We start from the raw sequence: 7,930 nt of genomic DNA, 5'->3' as shown, positions 1-7,930 counted from the left end.
CTCTGTCCCGCAGACCTGTGTTTTTTTCTCTCTGGTCTCTCTGTCTCTGTACCTTTCTGCAGGTATCTCTGGCTCCGGAGCTGCATGTTCTGTGGTCCTGGCTTCACCCGCCTGCTGCTGTTTATTGTTTACAATGATCCATTTCTAACACGTTTAATGTTTCATTCTGCTACAGGTAAATATTGGATTAATATTCTATGCAGACTGTAATGTAAATAATTACCAGTCATGACAGCTTTTTTTGCCTCTGTGCTCTGTTTCCTATCATAACTGTAATCTGCTGAGCACACATTATCCACTAATTGTCCTCCATTCCTAGCTGTCCTATCTTCCTTCTTTTCCTCCTTTCACCCAGCCCGGCCATCGGCAGGAGGGTCCCCCATCTGAGCCAGGTTCTGCTCAAGGTTTCTTCCTGTTAAAAGGGAGTTTTTCCTTGCCACTGTCGCCTTAAGTGCTTGCTCTGGGGTCAGGCTCTGGGTCTCTGTAAAGCGCTTTGAGACAATTTTGATTGTGGAAGGCGCTATGTAAATAAAATTGAACTGAATTAAATAAAATTGAATTGAATTGTTGTAGTTGAATTCAAAGCACTTCTGTAGAGCTCTGTCATCAGCTGTGACACACTAAATGTTTCCAGCTCTTCCTCCTCTATCACACACTGTCTGTGGCTGCAGCAGGCCTCTCCATACCTGAGGGTGTCCAGTCTCCAGTGTGGATCCTTCAGTCCAGCAGACAGCAGCTTCACTCCTGAGTCTCCTGGATGATTGTAGCTCAGGTCCAGCTCTCTCAGATGGGAGGGGTTGGAGTTCAGAGCTGAGGCCAGAGAAGCACAGCCTTCCTCTGTGATCAGACATCCTGACAGCCTGCAGACACACACAACATCACACAGGAACCCTCTGTCAACACCGGCTGGTCTGTTTTCTTGTTCTTTTTTGTTTTTGGTTCTGGTCCATTTTGGTCCAGGTTCAATGTATTTAAGGCAAATTCCTTAAATATCATCTGTAGGATTTAAAAAAATCAACATCTGAAGCAAAAACAAGAGAAATGATGAGTAATTGTCAGTAAAATTTACTTTGAACAATCCTGCACACATTGGCTGTTTATCCACTGATGTAAATCAGATATCAGCAAATCATCAACTAATCAAGTTGATGGATCCTGACCTGAGAGTCTCCAGGGAACAGTGTGGACTCTCAAGTCCAGCAGACAGAAGCTTCACCCCTGAATTCTGCAGGTCGTTGTTATTCACGTCCAGGTGTTTCAGACTAGAGGACTGGGAGCTGAGAACTGAGGACACAGCTTCACAGCTTCTCTCTGAGAGGTTACAGCTGCTCAGTCTGAGGAGGAAACAATGAAGAAAAAGTCAAATAACATTTGTGTTGAAAGGACAATCAAAGGAACAAAACTCTCAATGTGCTGAAACTCAGATCCTGAAGAACAATAACTGTCCAAATACTTCAGGTCTTGACTGTAACTGTATTAATGTTGGTGCCTGATTTGATTTAGTATGAATCCTTGAATAAAATAGTTTATTAGTTGTAAGTTCAGGGCAGCTGTGTATCAGCAGGTACAGAGGTTTGTCCTTTAATCATAGCTCTCCTCCTGTCAACATCAAGTGTCCTTAGGCTCTACCTAAAAACTCTACCTAAAACCAGCCGTGATGGTCAGACCAGCACCTTGTATGGTAGCTGGCTGACATCAGTGTGTGTGAATGGGTGAATGAGAGGCAGCATGTAAAGAGCTGTGGGTAAAAGTTCTATATAAATGCAGCCATTTACCAGTTTTTAGGTTTAGTGACATGTGAATCATGATTTTTGAGTCAGAGTATTCTTATACTCAGGCTGTTGCCATCATCTTTGAGTGCACTTGCCATAGTTACAGTTGATCAATTATAACTCATTTGAAAGCCTCGTTCTTAGTTTTTCTCATCCAACCTGGAAAACATTACAGCCAGTTCAATTTGTTATATTGTACCTCCCTCCTGGGCCATACTCTCTGTTTCTGTCTGGATTCTCTTAGTTTTTATCGAGTTTAGTTCTCAGTACAGATAAAGTCATTATTGTAGGTGATTTCAATATTCATGTGGATGTAAACAATGATAGCCTTAGCTCTGAATTTATCTCAATATTAGACTCAGTAGGCTTCTCTCAAAGTGTAAATAAACAGACTCATTGTCTTAACCCCACCCTCGACCTTGTACCAATCTTCCCACAGAATCCTCTTCTATCAGATCACTGTTTCGTTGCATTTGAATCTGTATTTTTGGACTACACGCCATTAGGCAAAAATGTCTTTACTAGATGTCTATCTGATGGTGCTGTAGCTAAATATAAGGAAGTGATTCCATCAGTACTTAACTCAGTGTCATGCCTCAATATAACAGAGGACTCCTGTGCTGACTTCAGTCCCTCTCAAACTGACCATCATTTCAACAAAGTTGCTGACTCAATGCAAATGACACTTGACTCTATCGCTCCTCTAAGAAAGATGACAGAGAAATAAAATAGGTTTTCTCCGTGGTTTAGCTCACAAGCTCACAAATTAAACAAAATGAAAATGAAAACTTGAAAAGATTTGGCATTCCACCAAACTTTAAGAATCCTCCTTGGCCTGGCAAGATAGACTTTAAGCATACAGAATACTCTTCATTAATAGAAGACAATACAACCCCAGGTTTCTCTTCAGCTCTGTAGCCAGGCTGACAGAGAGTCACAGCTCTATTGATCCATGTATTCCTATAGCTCTCAGCAGTAACGACTTCATGGACTTCTTTAATAATAAAATTCTGACTATCAGAGACTAAATTGATCACCTCCTGTCCTCAATTAGCACTGATTTTTCTTTAAGCACAGGAACCTCAGAAACAGTGAAACCTGATTAGAAAGTTTCTCTTCCACTGATCTTCACCAACTAACTTCTATGATTTCTTCATCTAAACCATCAACCTATCTTTTAGACCTGATCCCCACCAGGCTCCTAAAGGAAATTTTACCCCTAATCAGCACCTCTCTACTGGATATGATAAATTCCTCCTTACTAACAGGCTATGTAAAATAGCTGTAATTAAACCACTTCTTAAAAAGGGTACTCTATATCTAACCTTCCCTTTCTCTCTAAGATCCTTGAGAAAGTAGTTACCAATCAGCTGTGTGACTTTCTATAGAACAATTTATTTGAGGATTTTCCGTCAGGATTCAGAGTGAATCATAGCACAGAGACAGCATTAGTTAAAGTTACAAATTACCTACTAAGTACACCAGAGAAAGGACTCGTCTCTGTACTTGTCTTGTTAGATCATAGTGCTGCATTTAATACCACTGACCATCACATCCTACTACAGAGACTGGAGCACTTAATTGGCATCAAAGGAGCCACACTAAGCTGGTTTAGGTCTTACCTGTCAGATCGATTTGGAATAACTTCCTTATACAGTCATGGAAAAAATTATTAGACCACCCTTGTTTTCTTCAATTTCTTGTTCAATGCCTGGTACCACTAAATGTATATAACCTGAAGAATACAATGAACACAAAATGCAGCTGATTACATAATACTTTAAGTCCTATTTGACATGCTTCAGCCTAATTGTATTCCCAGGGTATATAAGAGGCCATTCCATGTCATAAGCAGCACTGCACATGCAAAGGCTGAGAGTGGTTCCCTGCTTACATTCAAGCCATAGCACAACTCAGAAGCTGTCAGCTCTTACATAATGCCTAAAACAAAAGAATTATATGAAGCCACAAAGGCAGCCATGTTGGCACTGCTGGAAATTGGCATGAGTGAGACAGGTAGCCAAAAAATTAAAGATCTCCAAGACAGCGGTTCATTACACCAAGAAAAAACAAGCCGGACATGGTACTACCAAATTGGTAGCTGGTCGACAGGCAGGAAACGTCTTTGTACCCCACGAGATGACCGTGCACTCATCCGTTCCTGTGTCAGGATTCGTGGGGTGGATCAGTGATGATCTGGGGTTGTTTCAGTATGAGTGGAACAGGGCAAATGCAATTGTGTGAAGGGCGAATGAACCAGGTCACGTAAAGGGCTACTCTTGAGAACAGTCTTCAGCTGGAAAACTCTTTCCTGCCCCGAATGACTGGATTTTCCAACCAGACAATGCCCCTTGCCACACAGCAAGGTCAGTTAATGCCTGGATGGAGAACCAGAACATTCAAATCATGCCCTGGCCTGCTCAGTCATCAGATCTAAATCCAATTGAAAAAATCATCAAACTCAAAATGGAGAAGCACAAGCCGAAAAACAAAGCAAATTTGTACAACAGGAATGGGCTGCTGTGACAGCAGAACAATATCAGAAGCTGGTGGAGAGCATGCCAAGACGCATGGCTGCAGTCATCAGAAACAATGGTTATGCAATCAAGTACTAACTCCTGTGTGTATCGTGACTAAAACAGACAGAAAAGAAAACATGGAATGCCTAAAAGCACTGTTTTTGGCTCTACAATGCCACAGCTATTGATGTAAGAACCTAAGTGATTTTGGTTATTATCAAGAAAGCCATGGACAATGGCTCTTAAATTAAACTCTTTTGAGATATTTTTGTTGTTATCATTATCCAAACAAATGTACCTTTACTGGTAACAGGCACAAAAATGAACAAGAAATTGAAGAAAACAAGAGTCGTCTAATAATTTTTTTTCCATGACTGTATTTGGTAACAGCATTATTAGACAAATATCTACAGTAGTTAATTTTTTTTCCCCAGATGCTGTGCAGGTCATTATTGTAAATTCAAATATTATTAAAGAATGATGGGATAAAAGAGGGTTCTGAGGGAATACTGTCAAATATTCAGCTTCTGTGCCATATGTCAGTACAAGATCAAGGCTGTGATTAAAACAGTGAGTTGGTTTAACATTTTGAATGAAGCCAATTGAGTCTAATACTGAATTGAATGCAGTCTTAAGGCTGTCATTGTGGGTATCTACATGAATATTAAAGTCACCCACTATAATTGCTTTATCCATACTAAGCACTAAATTAGATAAAAATTCAGTGAATTTAGACAAAAACTGCAGGTGGACGATAAATATACGTATCGTATCGACGTATGTACATATACATGTGCAAGAATTCAGAAATTAACCACAGAACACCAAAAAGTTAATGTTGATTAATAAGCTAGGATAACTCCAAACACTCGTGGTGTCAGGCTTCTACACACATCATCCAAATGTCACCACAACATTCATACAACTATTCATGTCAACACAGACTCATAACATGCTGCTGAGCTCAGTCAAGTCTGGAATTAGAAGATAAAGATCAAATCAGACATGTTGGACTAAAAACTGACTTTGATTTACCACTGAAATGGATCAAACTTCAAATGTTCAGTCCTGATCCAGGAATATTGTCTTGCTTGGTCCTGGTCTCTATCCTGCAGATCAGCTCAGGAAATCCACAACTAAACACATATTCAACTGAACAACAACTATTTGATCCCAAATTACAGATGGATTTAATGGAAAACTTTGGAAAATGCACAGCAGCAATGTCACATACATACAATTCAACACTACTACTACTGATAATAACAATAATAATAATAATATTTTATTTGTTGGTGTCTTTTCAAACAGCCAGTGACACTTTACAATACAACAAGATTTGCAGTTAATGGACGGAAACATGTCAAACCAACAGTGTGGTCCTTTAAGTCTTTGCTCCTTTACACATTTAACAAATCAATTCAGTTTTCATCAGAAAGTGTTTTTCAATTGATTTGTACAAATATTAGTTGTGAGGATCTTCTGTATATTGTTGTGATAAAAATTGACTTTGAACAACTCACACTGGACATTTTCTACACTTCATTTAGAAAACATTAGTCTGCTGACTGTGACAAATACGAGTGTGTGAGTTCTGAAGGTTTCATTGAAGTCAACAGACATTATTCATGACAACTGACTGAAATGAAGTGAAACTGAAGGAATAATTCTTAGTCTGAGATAAGAAAAAGTCACAATATGGAACAAGTATTTCAAATCTCACTCATTCATTCATTCATTCATTCAAGATGAATGGATTCAAATTCTGGATGAAGATAAACCAGGTTCAGTTGTGGATTAAATATCTAAGATTTACAACAGTAACAGACAGTGAACTGACCTCAGAGTCTCCAGTCTACAGTGTGGACTCTCCAGAGAACCACACAGCAGCTTCACTCCTGAATCCTGCAGCTCGTTGAAGCTCAGGTCCAGGTGTCTCAGATGGGAGGGGTTGGACTTCAGAGCTGAGGCCAGAGAAGCACAGCTGATCTCTGACAACCTGCAGTAACTCAATCTGAATAAAGAATAAATCATGTGGATAAAAATTATTTCTAATCCAATCAGATATGTCCTAATCAATGAGCTTTCACTAACATGAGTAGAGGGACTTTGTCCTTCTCTTATTGTGGATCATCATAATGTCAGCCTTCTATACACATCATCCAAATGTCACCACAACATTCATACAACTATTCATGTCAACACAGATTCATAACATGCTGCTGAGCTCAGTCAAGTCTGGAATTAGAAGATAAAGATCAAATCAGACATGTTGGACTCAAATCCTCTTCATCATCAAGTTTTTACATGACCTTCTTCTTCCTGAACTTTGTGTAATTAAACAACATTAAAGGATAAATTCACATTTCTTGACTTCAACCAACAGATGTCACACGTTGATTTAAAGAGTCTTTGGTGGCAGTCGTCCTTCCTGTGGTCCACACTGACTGTGAAGTGGTCTCCTCCTAACACAACTACACTGTAAGAAATGACTTCATGAGTTCAGCTGTAGCTGAATGAAGCTTCAGCAGTCTGACTCAGACAAATGTGTAGAATACTGAATTCTCCCATTCTGCTCTGATATATTCAGACCTCTTTTTCTTGGCTGAAGGTGTGTGTTTCCTGATTCTACTCTCCTCGACACCAGGAGAGAAAACACCTGGTTCTGACTTATGTCTCGGAGCATAAACGGCAGAACCTCCAGACTCATCAACAGCTTCCTACCACAAGCTGTTAGAGTACTGAACAGCTGAATCACAGACATATCCACCATTACTAACTCAAAGACAGCTTAAATGGGTGTTTTACCCAGCACTGGCCATGTTAATGCTTAGCACTGGCACTTTAATGACAGTCTGCTACTATGGACAGTTACTGAAAATCTTGCACAATGGGCATCTTGCTGTTGATGTTTGGGGAGGTATGTGGGGAGTAGGGGGTATGAGGTGGGGGTTGGGGTCTTAGGGATGGAGAGTCAGGGGGAGGGGGGGCTGTTTGCAGGGACTGAGTGTGTTTGTTTTTTTCTTTAGTATTTACTTAGTATTTATTATTACGACTTTTACTTCTTTTGGGGTTTTTTTAACTTCACTCTCCTGAACCCAGGAAACACTGTCTCATTTTGTCTGCACTGCAATTGTATGTACAGCAAAGTGACAATTAAGCCTGATTTGATTTGATTTGATTCAATACAAAATATGGAAAGACTTTAACGGAGCAGTGTGGAGGATTTAGGGGGAGCTATTGGCAGAAAGAGAGAGTTAAATCACCTGAAATGTGAATTTGATTTATCAGATTTACATGAAAACAAAAAGACTGAAAATAACATGAATACATTAACAAATGAATGTAGAATGAAACAGTTACTAATAAATAAATAAATAAAAAAAACTTAACAGCAATAATCACAACCAACTGAAAAACACAACATTTAAAACATCTCCAGAAAAACACACAGCTGACCTAAAGATTATAAAACTATTATGAGAATAATTTCATACTGTGTATATTTGAAAAACTAAACTACTAATCTACACTGACTGATAATGTTAAAGGTCATGTCTGGACTTACACAGCCTTTTTGCAGTTCCCCAGAGCTGGGATCAGTCTCCGTCGTCCCTCCTCTGATGTATTGTACTTGTT

The 7,930-nt window shown here is 39.4% G+C and overlaps 1 long non-coding RNA gene across 1 annotated transcript; it reads right to left on the bottom strand.

The window, feature by feature from the left end:
* Positions 1-799: 799 nt before the first annotated feature.
* Positions 800-6,185, bottom strand: LOC121195367. Its single transcript, XR_005895462.1, has 3 exons — positions 6,132-6,185; positions 1,161-1,334; positions 800-860 (listed from the first exon to the last, which is right to left on the bottom strand). It is a non-coding gene; the product is annotated as an uncharacterized LOC121195367 (long non-coding RNA).
* Between the last annotated feature and the right edge of the window lie 1,745 nt (positions 6,186-7,930).

Source organism: Toxotes jaculatrix, chromosome 16 (genome assembly GCF_017976425.1).
Source record: "Toxotes jaculatrix isolate fToxJac2 chromosome 16, fToxJac2.pri, whole genome shotgun sequence".
Taxonomy (NCBI): domain Eukaryota; kingdom Metazoa; phylum Chordata; class Actinopteri; family Toxotidae; genus Toxotes; species Toxotes jaculatrix.
This window is presented reverse-complemented; position numbering and strand designations above follow the sequence as displayed.